The sequence below is a fragment of the Prionailurus viverrinus genome, chromosome A2, assembly GCF_022837055.1.
Source record: "Prionailurus viverrinus isolate Anna chromosome A2, UM_Priviv_1.0, whole genome shotgun sequence".
Taxonomy (NCBI): domain Eukaryota; kingdom Metazoa; phylum Chordata; class Mammalia; order Carnivora; family Felidae; genus Prionailurus; species Prionailurus viverrinus.
In genome coordinates, this window is record NC_062562.1 from 6,987,923 (window position 1) to 7,010,918 (window position 22,996).

General features: G+C 49.4%; 1 protein-coding gene across 4 annotated transcripts in view; it reads left to right on the forward strand.

Annotated features, from left to right (window-relative positions):
- The first annotated feature begins 10,926 nt into the window (after positions 1-10,926).
- ILF3 (interleukin enhancer binding factor 3) overlaps positions 10,927-22,996 on the forward strand; it is a 31,743-nt gene continuing 19,673 nt past the window's right edge. For 2 of the 4 annotated variants that reach the window (XM_047845389.1, XM_047845398.1), the window contains exon 1: positions 10,927-11,119. The gene's annotated coding sequence lies outside the window, so the exon portion shown is untranslated. The remainder of the gene's footprint in view (positions 11,120-22,996) is intronic. The other 2 variants (XM_047845371.1, XM_047845380.1) reach the window with 2 other exon arrangements.

Genomic DNA, 22,996 nt, shown 5'->3' on the forward strand with positions numbered 1-22,996 from the left:
TAGGAGGCTGGTAGGGGGAACCCCGGCTTTGACTGTCCCGGGATTCATTCTCTGAGCTGGGGCGAGGCTCTCAGGGGAAGGAGGGAGGGCAGGAGGCCTTCTGTCTGCTGGCCCCGAGTCAGCCTGAATGGTACCCTGCGGGTAGCTCAGGTTTCTTCTGAACAAATAGCCCTTATTAGGTTCTCATCCCTACACTCCAGAAGGTGACGATGGCCTGTCTACCCCCCCCCCCCACCTCCTCAGTCACATGGCCTTTGTCCCCAGGCCCAGGCACCTGAGGCACCCACAGTCTAGTCCAGCCCCTTTGGACCCGCAGAACTGCAAAGAACTGAACCCTGTCCTGCTGCCTAGGGGCTCACTGCTGCCCCCTGGTGCAAGCTATCTGCCCACCTCTGGGCCCTCTGTCCCACGTTGTCCCGCATGGCCGCCTTTCTCTATATCCCTGCCCTTGTAATTTTTTCTTAAACAGCCACCATTTTTTGAGTACTTCCTACCTGCGTACCATATGCCACGTTTTTTCTTAAAGTTGATTTATTTTGAGAGAGGGAACTTCCGTAAGTGGGAGAGGGGCAGAGAGAGGGAGAGAAAATTCTAAGCGGGTTCTGCATCAGCACAGAGCCTGAGGAGGGGCTCAAACTCAAAAACCGGACTATGAGATCATGACCTGAGCCGAAATCAAGAGTAAGACGCTTAGTCGACTGAGCCACCGGGGCGTCCCCATGGACCACTTTTATTACTCCCTCAATAATTAAGACCTGGAGAATGGGCTACATTTCTTTTTTTTTTTAATATTTCTTTTTAATGTTTCTTCACTTTTTGAGAAACAGAGACAGAGTGCAAACAGGGCAAGGGCAGAGAGAGAGGGAGACACAGAATCCGAAGCAGGCTCCGGGCTCCGAGCTGTCCGCACAGAGCCCGACGCGGGGCTTGAACTCACAAACCACGAGATCATGACCTGAGCTGAAGTCGGACGCTTAACCAACTGAGCCACCCAGGTGGATGGGCTACATTTCTAAAGGTGGCATAGTGGGAAAGTGGCTTAGAAGGCAATTCAACCCTGGTCTCCTTGACCCCAGACCTTCCCGCTACTCCATACGGACACGCTGTGGGGTCCCCTGTTCACCTGGATTGTCTGAGTTTGGTCTTTTCCCTGTCCCCAGTTCCTGTTAGCCCCGCCTCCAAAATATCCCCTAAATCTGCTCACTTCTGTCCATTATCTTCAGCTCCCAGCCCCTGTTATCATCACCTGAACCAATGCCGTCCCCTGCCCTGGTCCCTGATTCCTGCCATCACCACCCCCCCTTCTCCACAGTTCCCCACACAGGTGCAGAAGGATGCTTGTGAGCACCCTAGTGAGTTCACACCCCTTCTTTGCTTAAGAACCCTGCATGGCTTCCTCCTTATTCAAAGTGAGAAGTCAAGGGGCGCCTGGGTGGCTCAGTCGGTTAAGTGTCCGACTTCGGCTCAGGTCACAATCTTGTGGTTCACGAGTTCGAGCCCCGCGTCGGGCTCTCTGCTGACAGCTCGGAGCCTGGAACCTGCTTCAGATTCTGTGTCTCCCTCTCTCTCTCTGACCCTCCCCCCATTCATGCTCTGTCTCTCTCTGTCTCAAAAATAAATAAACATTAAAAAAAAATGTTTAAAAAGTGAAAAGTCAAAGGGGCGCCTGGGTGGTTCAGTCGGTTTAGCATCCAACTTCAGCTCGGGTCATGATCTTGTGGTTTGTGGGTTCGAGCCCCACGTCAGGCTCTGTGCTGACAGCTCAGAGCCTGGAGCCTGCTTTGGATTCTGCATCTCCCTCTCTCTCTCTGCATCTCCCCAGCTCACTCTCTGTCTCTCAAAAATAAATAAATGTTCACAAATAAAAATAAAAGTGAAAAGCCCAAGTCTTCCCTCCAGCCCATGAGGCGCTGCTCCACCTTCCCCATCACCCCTGCCTTGCTGACCCTTCCAGACACCCTGGCCCCAGGGCTTGTGCCTGAAATGCTCCCCACTTGGCCCTTTGTGTGGCTAGCTCCTCATCCTTTGGCTTTCAGCTCGGGGGTCACCTCCTCCAGGAAGCCTTCTGTGCTTGTCTGAGGTTGGCTTATCTTGGTGACCACACATCACCCTCTTTCTCTTTCTTTCCCATGGCATTTGTCACAATCTGCAATTATCTATTTGTATTTTCACTTAATAATTGTTAGCCTCCCCACCCAGAATGTCAGCTGTAAGGGGACACCGATCTTGCCCCTTTTTTACCACCTTAAACTAGAGCCAGGCAGGGTGTGTGGTATACAGCAGGTATTCACGATACAGGCACAGAACAGCTGAATGACTACAAGGGGCTTAGCATAGTGCCTGGTCTGGGGGAAGTACACAGCATTACCCCTTGTTATTAGTATATTAGTACACGCCAGCATGTAAGTTTCCAGTCTCTTACACATGCTCCAAACTCCCTGGCTGCTGTGTTCTGAGACTGTACCCCACAGAAGCAGAAACAGGAAAACCAATGAAGTTACGTTACCGCGGGGGTGACTGGCTGGCTCAGCGGGTGGACCATGCAATTCTTGGTCTCAGGGTCATGAGTTTGAGCCCCATGCTGGATGTGGAGCCTACTTATAAAAAAAAAAAAAAAGATTAAAAAAAGGAGTAACCTGCACTAATCTGGGCACGTGCTGATGGCGGGACTGGACTCAGGTGGTCTTGGTGAAGGTGAGGAAAAGCCTGCAGATTTTGGATGTAATCTGAAGACAGAGCTCACCTGATTGCCTGTGCAAGAAAGAGAGGAGTCAGAGAAGCAGGAGGAAGCAGGGCTGAGAGGGGGCAAGCTCAGACAAGAGTCCTGAGAGGGCACTTGTGGCCTGATCCTGCAGGGAGCTTGGGAGGAGGTCACATCCCGGGGCTGTCCTGAACTGGTAGGTCACTGACTAAAGGTGGCCCCGGGCACCTACAATCCCAGGCACTTCTGGTTCTCTTGAGTGTGCAGGCAGAGTGTCCAGTGTGAGCCAGTCGATCCTCTATTTTTTTTTTAATTAAAAAAAATGTTTATTTATTTTGAGAGAGAGAGAGGGAGGGAGAGCATGTGTGAGCAAGTGGGGGAAGGGCAGAGAGAGAGGGAGAGAGAGAGAATGCCAAGCAGGCTCCACACAGTCAGCGCAGAGCCCGACACAGGGCTCGAACTCACAAACCATGAGATCATGACCTGAGCCAAAAGCAAGAGTCAGACACTTAACCGACTGAGCCACCCAGGGGCCCCTGGTCTGATCCTCTTGAGTGTGTTGGCAATGTTGTCCAGAACCCGGAGCAGTTCTCTGGGGAAGAGTTGGTGTACAGGCAGTCGTGCAAAAGCACACAGAGCCCGGGCAAAGAGAAAATAAAGCAGAGCTGAAGGGATCTGGGCAGGTAGGTTTGTTTTGGGTTTGCACATAGATGGTTGGATGTGTGTGTCAGGACCTCACAAAGGAATTCTAGGCTGGAGGCATTTAAGCGGGAACGCTCCGCGTTTGTCTTTCAAGTCAGGGGCTGGCTGAGATCACATGGGGAGTGAGTGTAGAGAGAGGCGAGGCAGAGCTCTGGGGAGAGGGAGAAAGAAAAAGCGGACGGACTCGGGGGAGAGCCAGAGAGTGGCGGCGTCTGGAGCCAAGTGAAAGGCAGGAAGTGTGGACACAATCGCTCCTGGCTTTAGTGTGGGTGCAAATGAACGGGAGCGACTATTTTCTAGTGCAGGAAGGAGGAAGGTCATCCACTGAGAGCAGAGCGCGGGGAGATGCTGGCAGCCATAACTAGGTGTGAAAAATTGGGAGAGCACTGCGTGAATGAGCAAGGCTAGCATCGTGTCTTCTTTTTCTTTCCCAGACTTACCGAGGTGTGAGGTGTAGGACCAGAGTGGATTTCGTTGGAGGAGCAGGGGCTTGTGGGTATGTGCAGGGGCAGACACAGGAGGGACGGATGCTAGCTCTCCACCCACAGCTTTCAAAGCACTTGGGGTGAAAGCCGAGGTCTCCGTGTGGGTCTCCGGGGACCTGCAGGACCTATCCACCCTTTCTTGGGTGGTCCTCCCCAACTCCTCCCACACTGGCCCCATTCCAGCCCCTCAGGCCTCTGCTGCTCCTTCCACAAGCGCTATCAACCTCCGGGACTTTGTACTGGCTGTTCCCTCTGCCCAGAACATTCACCTCCCGGCAGTCTGCTTGGTCTCAGTCCCTCAGCTCCCCATAAGGACTTTCTTGTGCACTGCCTAACTTACAATTGCACCTGCCCCAGTCCCGCACCCCACCCCCCCACCCCCCGGCTGTATTTTGCCCACTGCACTTGCCACCATGGGACATATTACATACTTTGCCTATTGCTCAGCACCTGCCTCCCCATCGCGGTCAGCTCCGCGAGGGGAGGGCCATGGGGTGGTTTGTTTACTGTGTCCCCAGCAGCAGCTCCTGGCTGCACAGCCTCAATGCCAGCTTCTCCGACCCTCTCAGATGGTCTGTTACCAGCAGGCTAGACTCAAGCTCCTTTCTGCTTGGGTTGGCCAGCGTTCATTTCTGTGGTTTGCAACTCTGAGAGGTAGAGATTCGGAATTCTTGGAGCGATGAGGCCGGGCCAGGGGGACGGAGACCACTGCTCTGTTAGAAGCGAGGCACACAGGCACAGGTGTGCTGGCCAGTTACAGGGTGGCAGAAATCTCAAAAGTGGCTCAGGCAGCTAACAGATACAAAGATGTCTTCCAGTCCTATAACATTCTGGAACAGGTAAAACTAATCTGGTGATGTAATAGGGACAGGGATTGGCTAGGATAGCAGGAGGGAACTTCCTGGGGGAGGGTGGGTGCCAATGTCCCTTATCTTGATCGGGGTGGTGCTTACACAGGCATGTGTATGTAAACATTTACCAAGACATACACTTAAATGATTGTGTATATTACACCTTCACTGAAAAAAAAAAGTGGCTTAGGGTGCCTGGGCGTCTCAGCTGGCTGGGCATCTGACTCTTGGTTTCAGCTCAGGTCACGACCCCACGGTTCATGGGTTCGAGCCCCACATCGGGCTCTGCACTAACAGTGTGGAACCTGCTTGGAATTCTCTCTCTCTCTCAAAATAAACAAACTTAAAAAACTAATAGTGCAGTTTAAAAGAAAAAAAAAAAACGGCTTAAGGGAAATGGGAGTTTCCTATTTGGCTCCTGTCCATGAGGTTGGGCTGACTTGGGTGCAGTGGGGGCCAGGCATGATGGGTGACCCACTCACTCACTTCTTCCCTGTTTCGACTGTTCTAAGCCAGGGTGAACAAGAACCATGTTCCCTGGTCTCGAGAGTTTCCTCTCTAGCTAAAGAGAAACAGATAATAACTATATAACGGGTATAATAAACACTTTGAAGTAACACAAAGCAGGATAATCTGGCAGTGCTGTTTAAGAAATGGTGGTTAGGGCAGCTGGGCGTCTCTGAGGTGGGACACTGGAGCAGAGAGACTCAGAGAAGAGAGGGAGAGGGCTCTGAATGCCCGAGGGAAGAGAGTATTTCAGGCAGAGTGTGTAGCAGAGCAAAGGCCCTGAGGTGACAGGATGCTTGGAGGAAGGTGTGGAAAGGCTCATCAAACTGTATTCCAGGCTCACACCCTCCCAGCCCAGCTGCCAGGTCAGAAAGGCCTCTTCCTTCCTTCCTTCCTTCCTTCCTTCCTCTCTTTCTCTTTCTTTTTCTTCTTTTTCTTCCTTCCTTCCATGTTTATTTATTCTTGAGAGAGAGAGAGAGAGAGAGAGAGAGAGCGAAAGCGGAGGAGGGGCAGAGAGGGAGACACAGAATCCAAAGCAGGTTCCAGGCTCCAAGCTGTCAGCAGAGCCCGATGCGGAGCTTGAACTCACAAACCGTGAGATCATGACTTGAGCCGAAGTTGATGCTCAACCAACTGAACCACCCAGGCGCCCCAGACCTTTTCTTTCTCAGAAGACTGGAGGCAAGTCCCAGAACTGCCTATGCCCTGGCCGGTTTTGCCAAAAACACCACGTCTGAACCATTCTTGGGCCAGGTAAGAAGTGGGGCTCTGATCAGCCAGATCCAGGGCGGAGGCTGGGCGGTGGGAGAACAAAATGGCAGAGAGGTGGTTCCCTAAGGGAAATCGTGGTTCTCAGAAGAACAAAGTGGGAAACGGAGACCCAGCAGGCCAAAGTCCCAGGTGGCCGGCTGCTCTGTGAGACGGCAGCAAGAGCAAGAACTAGACCAGCAGGAACTTCAGGATGGCCAAGAGGGTCCTGGAGGGTGAAGACGATGAACTCCACGTGGTTGGGGTCCTACATCCGCTTGGCCCATATGACAGCATCACTGTGTGGCCACGCCAATGTTTCCCCCCAAGTCTCAGCATCCCGGGGCTCCGACTGATGTGGCCATGACTTCACTCCACTGCATCTTTTGCTTTTAAAGTATTGCCGGGGCCCTTGCTGGCTCAGTCCATACAGCATGCGACTCTTGATCTCAGGGGCGTGAGTTCAAACCACGTTGGGCATGGAGCCAAAATAAAATCTTTCAAATATTGCCATAAAATACACGTAAAAATTACCCCCCCCAAACCGTTTTTAAGTGTGCAGCTTGGTGACATTAAGCACATTCACAGTTTTGTGCGACCATCACCACCTCCATGTCCAGAACTTTTTCTTCTTCCCAAACGAAAACTCTGTCCCCATTAAACGCAAACTCCCCCTCCTGCAGGCACCCATCGCTCTCCTTTCTGCCTCTATGGATCTTTTCTAGACACTGCATATGAATGGAATCGTACAGTATTTAGCCTTTTGGGTCTGGCTTATTTGATTTAACATAACATCCTCTAGGTTCATCCACGTTGTAGAATATGTCACGGTTTCTTTTTTTTTTTTTTAATTTTTAAAAATCTTTATTTATTTTTGAGGGGGCGGGCAGAGAGAGGGAGACACAGAATCCGAAGCAGGCTCCAGGCTCTGAGCTGTCAGCACAGAGCCCGATGTGGGGCCTGAACTCATGAACCGCGAGATCATGACCAGAGCTGACGTTGGATGCTTAACCTACTGAGCCACCCAGGCGCTCCTCCTTCTCTTTTAAGGCTGAATAATACTTAACATTCCATTGTCTGCATACATCACGGTTTGTTGATGCATTCATCCATCGACAGACACTTGGGTTAATTCCACATTTTGGCTATTGTGAATCAGGCTGTGAACAGGGGTGTGGAAGTATCTGGAGTACCTGCTTTCATTTCTTGTGGGCATATACTCAGAAATGGAAGTGCTGGAAACATTCACTTTGCTTAATTTTGGGAGCAAACATCATGTTGTTTTCTTGCTCCATCTTTTAACTGAGTTTTCTTCCTTGTTGGTTTCATTCTCTTTCATCAAAGTACACTCCCTGCCCCCACCCCCCCACCCCGCCACACCTTGTATTTCCCTGGCTTCAAGATCAGAGAAACAAGGGCTTCTCCTGCCTCCAAAGTCCCCAGCCTGGTGCTCACGGGCTCTGACTGGCTGGATTTCGGTCACTCACTCCTAAGCCAATCACTGCAGTCAAGCCATGGGCTTAGTTTCAGAATATGACACCAGGGACTCATCAGATGAAGTTCCCCACAGCGCTGTGGTGAACCCACGTCCACCCCACTGAAGGGGGAGGAAGGGAGGAGACACGGGTCCAAAAGGTTTCAGGAGGAAAAGTTCCTCAGTGGGACTGGGGGTAGGAGGCTGGAGTAGGAGAAATCTCTGATGAGGAGGAAGGCAAAGGAAGGAGAGCACGTCCGTGAGAACACTTCAGTCCCTGATGATGACAGAGCCTGTCTAGACAGAGGGAATGCGAGGGGAGGGGACAGACCTTACTCTTCAGCCACTGAGAAAGAGGCTGTAATGGAGAGAGGGGGTGCACAGCCAGATGACAGCGCCCATCGGTCAGGGCAGGGAGGTGAGAGACGGTGCATACTGGGGTTGTTAAACAGGAAGCAGTGGAAAGGCAAGGGCGGTAGTGGAAGGCTGGGTCAGGGTGGAGAAGAAGGGGCAAGAGAGGGCAGCTGGCGCCTTGGGGCTTCAGTCTTGCACATGATGACCAAGGAGAGAACACAGACCAGGAGCAGGATGGATGTAGCTTGTCCAAAGATTGGGCTGAGGGGTGCCTGGGTGGCTCAGTCGGTTAAACGTCTGACTTCGGGTCAGGTCACGGCTCAGGTCACGATCTCGCGGTTCGCGAGTCTGAGCACCGCGTTGGGCTGTGCTGGCAGCTCCGAGCCTGGAGCCTGCTTCAGATTCTGCGTCTCCCTCTCTCTTTCTGCCCCTCCCACTCTTGCACTGTCTCTCTCAAAAAATGTATAAACATGAAGGAAAATTAAAAAGATTGGGCTGAAAACCTCTTATCCCGCAGCTCCTGGTGGGTGGCCCCAACAGAATGCACTTGTTTGTTAAGGGCTTCCACTGCAGCCCAGCATCTCTTCCTACAAAACCCAGGTTGTGCGAGGCACCAGTCCCAGCAGGTAACAATCGGAACCATAACAGGTTCCCTAGCACTCACTCCACAGAGCCTCAGCAAACTCTTGAGACTCAAAGAACTCTCCAAACCTGTCCTGGGCTACTCTGTGGAGACTGTAGTTTGATCTAAAGGCTTTGCTTGTAACCACGATCCTACCTACCCCTTTATGCGTATGGAGCCCCTTTTACAGGGGCTGCCTTGAGAGCCTCAAAAGCAAGTTCTTCAGAAATCTAACCAGCCATGGAATTGGGAGTCAGAAAACCAGACACCTTCCCTGTTTTGCCACTTGGTAGCGCTGTTAGCTCAGTGGAGTCGCACCCCTCGGGGCCAGTTCCCTGGTGTCCGTAATTGCCGGTCTCTAACTTGTTACAGCCGGTTATCACCTCGTCAGGGTGACCTTACACAATCCAAACTTCCTTTAGCCAATTTTACCTGAATACATGGACCATTAAATTTACCATACCTTTCTTCACTCTTAAGCTCTATTTAGGAAAGCTCTCCAAGTGTGTGTGTGGGGGGGGGGGGGGGGGGGGGCAAGATGCTGAGTATTTGCGTGAAAAACAAAAAAAAATACACACACATAATTAAGCCTCTCTGGGAGTAAAACAAAAAACTTCACAATGGCTGCCAAGAAGTAGGGAGGCGGCGGATGGGTTTTGTCCTTTCACACTCTTGCATATTTGATAGGTTGCATCAGACGAATACATTATCTGTTCAAAACCCTCAGTAAAGTGTAAACAGAGAGGCAGTAGGTACAGTGTGCATCCATTTTAGTAACATTTTTTACACCTTACCTTTTAAATAACTGAGACATTTATTCGCGACACAGAAATGTGCCAAGTGCTTTAAAAACAATCACCATTAGGGTGCCTGGGTGGCTCAGTCAGTTAAGCACCCGACTTTCGGCTCAGGTCATCATGATCTCACAGTTCGCTGGTGGGTTCAAGCCCCGCGTCTGGCTCTGTGCTGACAGCTCAGGGCCTGCAGCCTGCTTCAGACTCCGTGTCTCCCTCTCTCTTTCTCTGCCCCTCCCCCGCTTGCACTCTATCTCTCTCAGAAATAAACAAACATTAATTTTTTTTAACCAACGTTTTGTAGAAAGGAAATGAAGGCTCAGAGAGGTAGAGTTTTTGGTCACACAGGGGACTCAAATCTGGAACAGACGATGGGTCTTGTGTCATTAACAAAGGAGCTGCACCGTGCCTACATTTTTGCTAGGAAAATCGTTATTATGCCTTAAATCTTTTTAAGTTTATTTATAGATTTTGAGTGAGAGAGAGCACCGGTGCGAGTAGGGGAGGGGCAGAGAGAGCGAATCCCAACCAGGTTCGTTCTCACGAACCATGAGATCACGACCTGAGCCAAAATCCAACTGAGACACCCACGTGTCCCACGTTATGCCTTAAGTCTTGAACGACTTCTTTCAGGTAGGAAACCTTTCCAATGATTCCTTGTTCCGAATCCCAGCAGCTTCTGAACAGCATCGCACCTGACAACATGCCTAGTAACGCCTGTCAAGCGCTAGCTTGATTCTGACACTGAAGCGGCACCGGGCTTACTGTACATACTGTTTGTACATGGGGGATCTCACGAAGCGCCCCGGAGAAGTCAACATTAGCCTTTAAAATAGAAGACGCTCTGAGGCCTTTACTTATGAACCCCGAGCTGTGGTTGGCCGAGCGTCTGACTTGCAGACCCGGCTCTCCCACGAGCAGTCTGTGAATCCTCTAGTCGGGCCTCAGTTTCTCCATTTGTCAAAGGGCGACTGGAAGATCTCGAGTAGTTCGGCTCTGCCCTTCGGAGGCCTGGGCCCGGCAGGGCAGCCGGACACTACATTGGGGGGTTTGATTGCAGGACTTGAGAACTGGAGCGCTCGCCGACGCCGGTCCCGGGGCAGGAAGATCTGTCCGGCCGTTCCCGACACCTGCATCTCGGGTCTTCTAGGCCTCTAGCGAGAGACACAGGGAGATGGAGGAAGCTCCGCCAGGTAGCCTCGGATGGAGGTTGAAGCTCCCGGACCAAGATTCGGCCACTACAAGTATACTCTTGTGACAGCCTCTCAAAGAGGTTTCCGCCAACGTACACGCGAGAGACGGGTGTAAGATGGCAGCCACGCAGGCGCATAAACTAGCAGCAGGGGGAGACTCCGCCTCTCGCCCTGAACCACGTGGTGATGCCGCTTAAAACCGCCATTGAAAAAAAGAACGGCGACCATATCACATGATGGAGACCTACCAATACCAAAGGAAAGCGCCAAAGTCCTTGTCACGTGGCCAAGACTCTGTATTGGCCACTGTCACATGATCAAGGACTCGAAAAGGGGTAAACGTTTCAACTCCACGTGACCAGAACGCAACGGCTACGCTCTTGTCACGTGACTAAACCCCACCTCCTTATCTCTTTTCGTTGCTCCCTCCCTCCCGGGCTGGGCCTGCGTCAAGCGGCAACGCGGCGGCAGGGGGCGGGGCTCCAGCCGATCACGTGGCCCGCACCTCCCCGGCGCGCGCCCGCCCGCCCGCTCGCCCCCGGCCCCGGCTCCTCCTCCTCCTCTTCTCGCCATTGCAGTTGGACTCAGCAGCCCGGTGCGCACCGCGTGGCTTTTGGGGGGAGACCCCGGCGGGCTGTGGTAGGAGGGCGGCGGCGGCGGTTGCGGTCGGGGAAGGGAACGCCGACAAGGTAAGCGTCAATGTGGCGGCGGCTGGGCCCGCTCCCGCCTCTGCCCCTCCCCCCGCCAGTCCTCCCACTCAGCGCGGGCCCGGCTGAGGGGTCGCGGTGACAAGGCCTGAGGCGCCCCGCGCTCTTCTCCTACGCCCGGTTCTCTCGCCCCAGGGCCGGGCTCATTCCTCCCTCGCCAGTCTCGCTCCCGCGCTCGGCCGTTACTCTCCCCCATTGTGCCGAGGAAACAAAATGGCGGCGGCGGCGGCGAGGGCCCGGTGCGCGCGCATCCGCCCCCCCCCCTTCGCGGCCCCTCGGCCGGCGGCGGCGCCTCGCACGGGGGGTGCGCGCGCACCGGGCCCCCGGCCGCCGAGTCCCCCGGGCCCGGCTTTGTCTGTTGATGCGTCCCGCGCGCACGCGCGCACGTGCCGGGAGCACACACCCCCCTTGGCCGGTAGAGTCCTGGCCGGCGCAGCAGGGGCGACCCCCTCCTCATTCCTTCTTAGTCTTTGTCCCTGTCCCGTCCCGGGTTCCAGGAGAGTCCCAGGTTCCCGAGGCGGGAAATGTCGCCGCCTTTGTCCTTACATGGCGTGGAGATGCGGACCTCCTCCTTGGGACCCTGTTCCCACGCTGATTGCAGAGGAGGCCTTTGTCGGTTGTATGGGGTTCTCCAATCTGTGATCAGCCAGGCCTGCCTCAGATTAGGACCCAAAATTGGCGTAGGGTTTAAGCTTTCCCTTTCATTAGTTTAGGTGTTTCATTGATGTTGAATTTTATCCAGATTGCTTAGGATTTGCATCCTCCCTCAAAACGGTGATGTGGTGCGATATTTGGGTACACTGAAACTTGCAAGATTGTGACCCAAACATGAGAGTTTAAAACAGTTTTCTACCGTATTAAGTAGTTGAGTGACTGAGTTGAAGTTCTGCCACAGTTAATCCTGAGCCTGGATGAATTATCTGGGTTGTACAGTGATCAGCATGCTCTCCCCCAGTTCATTGTCTAGACTTGGGGAGCTAAACCATTTCTTAGTATTTCCAGAGTTGATTGATTGTTGCTTGGGATTCTGCTCAGGGGACGTGATGGATGTATAAGGGAGTACCAGTTTCCCTGATAAGCCTTTCTTTTCTGGACTCCGGTATTTCAGTGGTTTTGAATCTTTTTCTGATTGGTTAGGATGATCTCCTCTTTAAAATGGGTGGCCTTTGGCACATTTGGGTTCCAGGGGGAAACCCAAGGTGCCACTCAGAGTTGGGACTCAAACTGAGGGCTTCAGACTCTTTCACAGGTGTTTGTGGCTGGGAGTCTCCTTGGATTGCTCACCCTGCTGCCACTGTGCTTTGTGTGTGATGCTTTGTGTGTGGTCTCGTGGGATGTAGGTAACAGCAGCCACTCAGATTGTGAATGAAGTGTGGGAACCAGAAGCTCATTAACAGCTAGAAAAGGGAAATAAATAAATAAAAGGCCCCTGGGTACAGGCGTTACTATCCCTGTCCCTAGTCCTGCAGTCTTTGCCCCTGAGCTCTTGGTTGACCGCGTGAGTTGATCGTGGTCCCTGGGATTTGTGAATGGAATCTCTGCAGGCCCTGGTGTTTGGAGTTGATTGGAGGCTGGCAGTTACTGCCAGACGTGGCCTTGCCGGCACCGAGTGTGGGTTCATCAGTTTCCTTACTCCTAGAGCTTGGACAAGTCTGGGAATCATACTCTTTTTGGAACACTGGTGGATAATTGCAGTTTTTGTTTGTTTTTTCCCGATTGAACTTGTCTAGTGTCTATAGGCAAAAATTCTTTTCTTTAGCTGCTTCTAGTATATTTAAGAGGGCTTTTTTTTTTCTTTTCGAGGTCCGTAATACCGGGAGTGAAGAATCTAAGGCTGTTTCTTAGTTTTTTTTTTTTAATTCTCCTTGTTAAGAAACTACATTGGCAAGAGCTGCTGCTAATACATTGATGTCACTTTCATGGTTGCTCTTTTCCATGTTCCCCTGCTTCACGTCTCCAGGTAGGAACAGGTGGAGTCCGTGATGAGGAAAGAGCTTTCTGTAAGTCTATAAGCCTCTTCTCTTTGGGTAAACAGTAGGCAGCATCTTGTCTGTACGCCTCAGCAAGTTGTGGGGGTTGGAAATGTTCCTCTGAAAAAAGGCTTTCGAAGTTTTCTTTGGGCTGGATCATGTCCCTCTTATTTACCTCTCTCACCCTCCTTCCCAGTTTCTCCTGATTTCACCTTTCATGGCTCAGAGGAATAATTCCTTTCCCCAAGAAACTTGGGTTTATACCTCCTTGGACTTGCCCTCCTGTCAGTAAGTTGGTTAACTTTGTGCAGTTTTGAAGGATGTGTAAATCACACCATCTAACATTACATGCACGTATCTGCATGCCATTTTATCTGAATGTTGCTTTGATTGAACTTTCATGGGAATTACGATTTTCTAGGCTGTATATATTGGATGCTTTCTATCTTACCCAAGTCCTGGGGAAAAAAGGATTTGATTTCTGTTTTTAGTGAAGGGGTTTCAGGTTAAAGGCAGACATTGGTTTGACAAGCATCTACATACAGTGAAGCAGGTTGGGGCCCTGAAGGGATGAGATTCCTTCAGATTCCAGCTGCAGCACTTGACCGTTTTGTCTGAAACCACTAGCTTCTCTCTCTGCTCTGTTGTTTAGGGTAAGTCAGTGCTGATTCTTTGTGGGGCTAGCATTGTTATCGAAATAATAGTGAGAGCATGGTGGACAGGTGTTTGTTACGGAGCCTTGTCAGTGTACTGACTTTTAAAAATTGTTCCTTGCCATTTTATGCTTTGTTGAATCCCTGTGAGATTTTTCCAAGGTTGCGCTTTATAGGTGATCCCATTACAAATTGTGATTGGAAGTTCAGAATGACTTTTAACATCTGCTGTTTTCAGATGTCTTGGGAAAACGATGTCCTGTTGAAATTTAATTTTTTTTTTCTCATTGAGTGCTTATGGAATGAAGAAAAATGTAGTCACAGAGCTGGACATGGGGCTCAGTCCCATGAACCATGAGATTATGACCCCAGCCGAAATCCAGAGTGGGACGCTCAACCAACTGAGCCACCCAGGCGCCCATGTGGCCACTAGTTTTTAGCAGGAAGATGAGTTTATTGTCCAAGGACCATTTTCTTGTGTGCTATATATGAACACTAAGGACCATTTAGTTACGAAGTAACTTCTATTAGAGTATGTACATTTGCTCCAAGTTATTTTTATAATCTTGGGCAGTTAGTGAGAATTGGTGCTATGGACAACTTGAGATCCATTGTAATTTTCCTTGACATTCCAAACAGTCCTCTTTCTTCTTATTTTCATTAGGATTGTGGTTTGAGCTCAGTCTTACTGGGATAATTTTGCAGGCCACCTGCTTTGCTGCTGCTTCCTTTGGACTGCTTTTTTCCTCTTACCTGAATCTGTGTGTGTTTAAAGAATAAAATGTTGCGGGTTAGGTTTGCTTCTCAGTGGTACGTCTAGATTTTTTGCGGGTTAATAATCCTTGCTATGCATTCATAATTCAAGAAAACAGTCCAGATGTCAGCAATGTGGAAATAACCAGCCCAGCCCCATGGCTCATAGTGGCGCTTAATAAACATTTGTCCTGTGGGTGACCTGTGCAGAGTCCTAGCAGGGGGGAGTAACAGCTGTCCAGTAAATGGAGGTCTGTGGGCTTCTCACATCCCACAGAGCAGGTGTGTGAACTGACGAGTGGAGGGAAGATGAACTGAGTCAATTTTGATGAAGTTACTTGAGTTTGTTTTTAATTTAATGTAATTTATTTATTTAGAGCTTTTTTTTTTTTTTTTTTTTTTTTTCTTTTTTTAATCAGCTCTGTAAAAACTCTTTGGTGGGTTCTTAGAAAGTAAATAGGCAACTGCCAAATGACCCAGCAATTTCACCCTTGGGCATTTCTCCCAAAGAAAGGAACATTTATGTTTACATAAAAATCTATACACAAATGCTCATAGCAGCTTTATCCTTGATAGCCAAGAACTGGAAGCCACGTAGATGTCCTTCAGTAGGTGAATGGTTAAACCAAGATACATCCATGCCACGGAGTACTGCTTAGCGATCAAAAGAAGCAAGCTGTTGATAACACCTTGGATGAATCTTGAGGCAGTTACATTGCATGAAACAAGCCAGTGCTGAAAGGTTACGTACTCTGGAATTCCATATACATAACATTCTTGGAGTGTCAGAACTGTAGGGATGGTGAATGGATTAGTGGTTGGTAGGGTTAGGCATATGAGGAGTGGTGGAAGGGTGAGTATGGCCAATCAAGGGCAACAGGAGGGATCCTTGGGATGGCAGTGGTCTGTCTGATTGTATCACCATGAGTGTTGTGGTTATGAATTGTACTGTAGTTTGCAAGATGTTGCCATTGTGGGAAACTGCTTTAAAGAGTACACGTGATCTCTGTTATTTCTTGTATACTGCATGTGAAGCCATGGTTATCTTGCAGTAGTTTTATTGAAAAGAGTGCCACCCTTACCCACCAAAATAATTCACATGTCTGTGGATTCACATCCTTTGAGAGACCATCTTTTTTTCTTTGTAACTGGGGAGGGGGAAAAGAATGTTTTTGGGAGAAGGAAACATACTGCACGCTAAGTTAAGGAAAAAAATCCAGGGCTTCCCCATGGGGATATGTGGGAGGGTCGCCCCTCCTGCCCCTGCCCCAACCAGGTGTGGAAGATTTCCTAAGCTTACTTCCTCTCCTGCTTGTTGCCTGAAGAGCATGTTGGGAAGAGGGTTTGGTAATTCCCACCTGGAGTCATGATACACACTTAACTGTTATGTCCTCTCACAGGCAGATTTTAAAACCTTTCTATCGGTTCATCCAAGAGTTGGTGAAATTCCTCCTTTAATATATTACATTTGCGGTTTTTCAGTTGATGAAGCATCTTCCCACAAAGTCACATTTTATCCTTACTGCTTGCAGCTCTTGGGCATAGCTAGTGTTGCCATTTCCTTTTTGATAACAGCTCTGAACAGGTAGATAATTTACCGGAGGATCCCACAGCTGCGAGGTTGGGGAGTCCAGTTGGATGCAAACATGGGGCTTCTGTCTCCCAAGACCCATGAATGCTCTACAGTACCAGTGAGCCTGGACTCCTGGGTCTCATGGGAGGCCAGTGGAGTTTCAGAAACATTTTGGAGAAAAATTTGTGTTTGTCAGCTTTATATTTAGTCAAGGAAAGTATCTTTTTTTCCCTTTTTGTTTCTGTTTATTTTGAGAGAGAGCATGAGCGGGAGGTGTGGGGTGGGGGTGGGGGGGCAGAGAGAGAATCCTAAGCAGGCTCTGCCCTCGATCTCACGAACTGCAAGATCATGACCTGAGCCGAAATCAAGAGTCAGATGCTCAACTGACTAAGCTACCCAGGCACCCAAAAAATATGCTTTTAATTAGCATACAACATCTCCTTTTTTTCATGAGAGAAAAGGACATTTTTTTAAAAAAAAAAAATTTTTTTTTAACGTTTTATTTATTTTTGAGACAGAGAGAGACAGAGCATGAACGGGGGAGGGGCAGAGAGAGAGGGAGACACAGAATTGGAAGCAGGCTCCAGGCTCTGAGCCATCAGCCCAGAGCCCGACGCGGGGCTCGAACTCACGGACCGCGAGATCGTGACCTGGCTGAAGTCGGACGCTTAACCGACTGCGCCACCCAGGCGCCCCAAGGACATTTTTTAAAAATTGAAACTATTTGTGGAAATCATTATCCCTGACTTTACACCTCCCTGTGGACCAGTAAAAAACACTGTTGCAGACAGAATTGGGAACCACTGCACCAGCGTTCAGATCTGTGTTGGATTTTCAGATTTCTCCGAGTGGCATCCATAACCAGATTTTAGGTTGGCATCTTTTGGCTGGGTTGCTTTGTTAAAATTATTTTTCACGTGTCCTTGATGATGTCAATCTGTAAAGGTTTGCAGAGTCACTGAAGAGTAGCATGTGTATGTCATTTCACTTCATGCTCCAGGATAGGATAGCTCTGGAGATGGGGAAACCAGGAGCTGGGGTTTGGATCCTTTCAAAGCTTAATCCATTCAGTCTTTTAGATGAGCATCCGCTTCAGGACAATTCCCCGGAGTTGCTGGAATAGCTGTAGGACTTGGTGAAATAGATAGTTGGGGCTATACCTGTTGCGGTGTTGCCACTGCACCTGTTCATTCATTTTACAGACTAACTTGGGCATATGTCTTTTTCAGCAGCAAGTGCCGTGCGTCGAATTCTAATTAGCAAGAGGTCAGCACGTTGCAAGCCAAAGGTTTTGTGGTTTAAACTTCTGTAATTCTGCATGCTGTGAGTGGGCTGGATTTGAGAAGGAAAAAAACCCTGATCCCTTCATGTTAGAACATCCCCAGCTACCCAGAGTTCATGTTTAAAATCCTGATTCTCCACTGCACCTGTTACTCGCTTGGGTTTCTTTTCAGAGGAGCTGGGCTGGTAAAAAGCCAGGCTTCCTTGTGCCTTGCTGTTGAATCATAAAGGTGGTTGCAGGAGCAGCTTCTGTTTAAAGTTTGGTTGGCAGGGGCCAGTGGAGTGTTGGCTGTAGGCAAGCAGGTGGGTGTTGTGGACCTCTTGCCAACAGTGTTCTTTGCTAAAAATCTTGAAAAGGAGGTTTCTGTTCACCCAGAGGACCTCTCTGTCTGTTAAAGAGAGGGATTCCCTGGTATTCAAGACTAGAGCGGCTAGCTTCTGAAAAGCTGGCTTGGATGACAGGTCTGGGTTCTCATAGAGACCAGGGAGGCCAGATTTGTTGGCCTGCAAAGGAACATTGTCTCCAGTTTTTCAGCATTTGTTTTAGTTCACATAATTAGTGCTCTTACTTTCTTTGTCCCCCCGGATCAGGAGGCATCACCACCAAGGTCTGGTCTAAGGGAGGAGGGCCTGGGGGTGAGTGTTCCACAGATGGGCCAGGTGGGGTGCTCAGGGCCAGCCACACAGCCCAGTGTGTCTCTTCAGGGATTCATTCTGGGGCCTGCCTCTTGGAGCAGAGGAAGATCAAGAGATGCAGCCGCTTGCGACAGAGGCACACCCACGTTCTTAGTTTTAACAGTGAAGGCAGCGGATGGAGACCTACATGCGGGACAGTCGATGAAAGCGGGTGCATTTGGGGGGGTACGCGTGTCCTTGAGGTACTTTTGACGGGCTAGGTTTTTTCGTTTGTTTTTTTCTGTTTTTTGTCGCAACATCTTTTTACCCAGGGGTACAAGAATGATTTTTCTACTCCCAGTGTCTATCAGGTGGCATTTGTTCTTACAGCGATTCCCTACATCCACTGTGGAAAATCACCATTTTCAGAGTAGGAAGTTGGGATATACACCTCTGCACTGGTGGCAAAGTAGGGTTTGGTTTTGTTTTTTTTTTTTAAGTATCGTTAGGGACTCAAGCTTTTCCATGCATTTAATGTGCTGAATCAATTTAGGGTTGTTTTTTGGTTTTTTTTGTTTTTTTTTTTTAATTTTTTTGAAAGTTTGTTTATTTTTGAGAGAGAGAGGGAGACACAGAATCCGAGGCAGGCTCCAGGATCTGAGCTGTCAGCACAGAGCCCGAACTCACGAACCGCGAGATCATGACCTGAGCCAAAGTCGGATGCTTAACCAACTGAGCCATCCAGGCGCCCCTTAGATTGTTTATTTATTTATTTTTTTTTTTAATTTTTTTTTCAACGTTTATTTTTTATTTATTTTTGGGACAGAGAGAGACAGAGCATGAACGGGGGAGGGGCAGAGAGAGAGGGAGACACAGAATCAGAAACAGGCTCCAGGCTCCGAGCCATCAGCCCAGAGCCCGACGCGGGGCTCGAACTCACGGACCGCGAGATCGTGACCTGGGCGAAGTTGGACGCTTAACCGACTGCGCCACCCAGGCATCCCTAGATTGTTTATTTTTAATATCTCATGAAAATTCTCAAACATATACCGAAGGTGACATGGTTTTACAGTGAACAGCCACCTGTATATAAAGCTCAGGTTCTGCCGTTGACATTTGACTATACTTTTGTTTCACACATCTCATCCTTTGTTCTGGTCATCCTTCAGCCCACATTTATTTATGCATTTATGGAGTTTCTTTGACGTCTAATCCACTTTACTTTTATGATGCATTTCAAAGTAGCAAAAAATTACAGTCCTCCATCTGAATATTAACTAGAGTCCAGTATTTATTTACAGCCCCCTTTTTTTCTTTTGAAGTAACGTACACGTCTTGAGACTACCATTCAAGTAGTTTTGACCACTGAATATACCAACTCCTACCAAGATATAGACCGTGATCATCACCCTGAAAGCGCCCATCCCAGGTGTGCCTGCCACCATCTGCCTAATGCAGCTGCTGAATAGTTTTGTCTGTTCTAGAACTTCGTGCAGGTGGATGCATTTTATGTTTGTTTTGTTTTTTGTAATCCATTGCCCCAGATGTGGCCAGTGGGAGCCTTCACAAGTCAGCTCCTTGTTCTTTGGATGACCTGCATTAGTGTCTGAGTGCCTCTTTGCTTTCTGACGCTGCAAATGACCCCGGCTCACGCAGTTTCTGTGTTAGGTGCAGGCCAACCATTTCTCTGGGGAGCTCTTTTTAGTAAGGTAGATACTGTCGGTCCTACAAAACCCTAAATAAAGGGGTCACAGCCACCTGAAACCATGGTTTAAGTTGTTACTTTTTAAGTTTCTGCATTTGATGTTTTTGTGATGGAGGAGGAGTGTACCGTGAAGAGATAGTCCGTGTGGAGTGAAGCCTTGGCTCCTGGCACCTGGCTGGGCTTGGAAGGAAGGCGATTCTTTACCTTGCATCGCCCACTGGGCCCAGAGGGGCAAGGCATTTGTCTGCCATGCCTGTCACCATTCTAGCGTGGAGGTGCACACTGAGTACTTGTTGAGTAAATAAATCAGGTTTTAAACCTACCAGCCGTCACTGTGAGGTCAATGAGGTTCCAGCATAGGTATGGCCAGGAGTGGGGGCTGTTCGACATGGCCATTTTACCATCAGGCTGTGAGCTCTCTAATGGTCTGCTTCTCGGTTTAGAACTGAGTTTCTGGGAGCGCCTGGGTGGCTCAGTCGGTTAAGTGTTTGACTTTGGCTCAGGTCACGATCTCGAGGTTCCTGAGTTCAGGCCCTGTGTCGGGTTCTGTGCCAACAGCTCAGAGCCGGGAACCTGCTTCCGATTCTGATTCTCTCTCTGCCCCTCCCCTGCTCATGCTCTCTTTCTCTCTCTCTCAGAAATCAATAACGGTGCCTGGGTGGCTTAGTCGGTTAAGCATCCGACTTCAGCTCAGGTCATGATCTCGCAGTTTGTGGGGTTGAGCCCCACGTCGGGCTCTGTGCTGACAGCTCAGAGCCTGGAGCCTGCTTTAGATTCTGTGTCTCCCTCTCTCTCTCTGCCCCTCCCCTGCTCATGCTCTGTCTCCCCCCCCCCCCCCCTCTCAAAAATAAAAAAAAAATTTTTTTAAACCAATAAATAATAAAAAATTTAAAAAGAACTAGGTTTCTAGAGCTTTGGTTGAATTTTTGTGTTTAAAAAAAATTTTTTTTTAATGTTTATTTTTGAGAGAGAGAGTGGGAGCGAGGGAGGGGCAGAGAGAAAGAGGAAGAGATGGAATCTGAAGCAGGCTCCAGGCTCTGAGCTGTCAGCACAGCCCGACGTGGGGCTCGAACTCACTGAGCCGTGAGATCATGACCTGACCTGAAGTAGGACGCTCAGCTGACTGAGCCACCCAGGCGCTCCGGTTGAATTTTTAGATGACCTTCCATGGCTGTACTTTTGTGGGAGGACTTAAGTACATTCTGCAGTTAAAGAAAACTGTTATGGAAGTTTTCAGACCTCGTAGGTGAATGAATCCAGGCATACCCATCCCCCAGCTTCGACAGCTATCAGCATTTTGCCGTCTTGTTTTATTTTTCTCCCCATCACCACTGTCTGCCTTACTGGAGTATTTTAGGGCGAATATCAGGCATGTACTTTCAACCATCAATTTGTCTTAAATATGTATCTAACATTAGCAAAGCATTCTTTCTGAGCACGACCTTGATACCATTTGTTTCTCACTGAACGAATGATGATTCCTTCATGTAGGATGCACTTCCGACTATACGTCACTCATCACTTAGCCCCACAGCAGCCTGGCAAACAGAGATCCTGTTGGTAGAGAAAGTTGGTGCCATTTTGAAGGGTCCATGGCGTTTGTGCTGCATGTTTTCCGTAGGTTGACTTGTTGCATGTTTACCCCCCTTCGGAGGTGCAGGGGCCGCATCCAGGTCCAGGGGAAACTTCAGGGCCTGCAGCTAGCGGCTGGGCGGGCAGGGTTTTAAGTCCAGGTCTGTGTGGGAGCTCCCACTTGGTGGTGACTGAGTGATTTACCAAGGGCATCGTGGAAACTGGCCTCCACTCCTCCCCTGCCCCCCAAAGAAGCCCTTGACCCCTACTTGTCCTCTTGCATAGCTCTCGTTCCACCCTTCGATTTTATAGTTCCACTTTGAAACCTACAAATTTGCAATTAGATCGTTAGGTAGTCCTGAAGTGTTGTGGGAAATTCTTGTTTTGGCCAGTCATGTCCACGTTTATCCTTGAAGCGTGTGCCTTTCCACAAGGTGGAGACTGCTGCCCTGGCTGGTAACTGGCTTCGATCGAAGGGGCTGGCTGTTTTGTGGTTGGATGGGATGGGTGGATTCATCTGTTGTGTATCATTGTGATGGATTTTCTGTGTTGTTCACTCACTTGGAAGATGTCAGTGTGGACCAGACTGTTTGCACAGAGTAGGAATGAGTAGGTTGTCGTCAGCATGTTATTTAGAGCCCCAAATGGTAATTACAGCTACGCCTGTTCTAAAGACTCCTGTTGTGCACTTGAGTTCTCTTGGTCTCTTCAAAATTTAACCCACGGAGGGGGGCACGTGGTGCAGTGGTCACATCCCCCTGATGTTTCAGAAGGTTCTTGCCTTTCTGGTTGACAGACACCCTTTGGGTCTCTTAGTCCCCTGCTTTCCTTCCATTTCTTCATGACCCGCAAAGACCAGAGCTCCTTCCCTCTCTTTTCCTTCTCCAAACACCAGGATTTTGCTGAGTATTTGTATTGTTACCATTTATTGGAGGCGTGTTAAGCTTTTATTTTTTATATTTGTGAAAAGTGACATACTTTAGGGGTGCCTGGGTGGCTCAGTCAGGTGAGCATCTGACTCTTGATTTTGGTTCAGGTCATGATCTTGCGGTTTGCGGGATCGAGTCCTATGTTGGGCTCCTCGCCAACAGCATGTAGCCAGCTTGGGATTCCCTCTCTGTTTGCCCCCCGCCATCCTGCTCATGATCTCGCTCTTTTTAATATTTTTGTAATATTTATTTTTCGAGAGAGGAGAGTGTGCTGCCCGCAAGCCAGGGAGAGACAGAGGGAGAGGGAGACTGAGGATCTGAAGCGGGCTCCATGCTGACACCAGAGAGCCTGTTGTGGGCTCGAACCCATGAACCCTGCAATATCATGACCCGAGCCAAAATCGGGTGCTTAACTGACTGCTCCCCCCCCCCCTTTCAAAACAAATAAACATTTAAAAAAAATCGGGCATACTGGGGCACCTAGATGGCTCAGTTGGTTAAGTGTCTGAGTACAGCTCGGATTGGGTCGTGATCTTGCAGTTTGTGGATTTGAGCCCCGCAGTGGGCTCTCTGCTGTCAGCAAGGAGCCAGGTTCGGATCCTCAGTCCCCCTATCTCTCTGCCCACCCACCCCCACCCCCACCCCCACTTGTGCACGTGTGCTCCCTTTCTCTCTCTTTCAAAATAAATAAATGAACTTTGACAAAATCTAGCATACTTTACATTAAAAAATAAAAGTAAAAGATGAAAGAAGATGAAATAGAAATTCTCTAGATGTGGGTAGAGTTGGATTCTGAAACCAGCTGTTT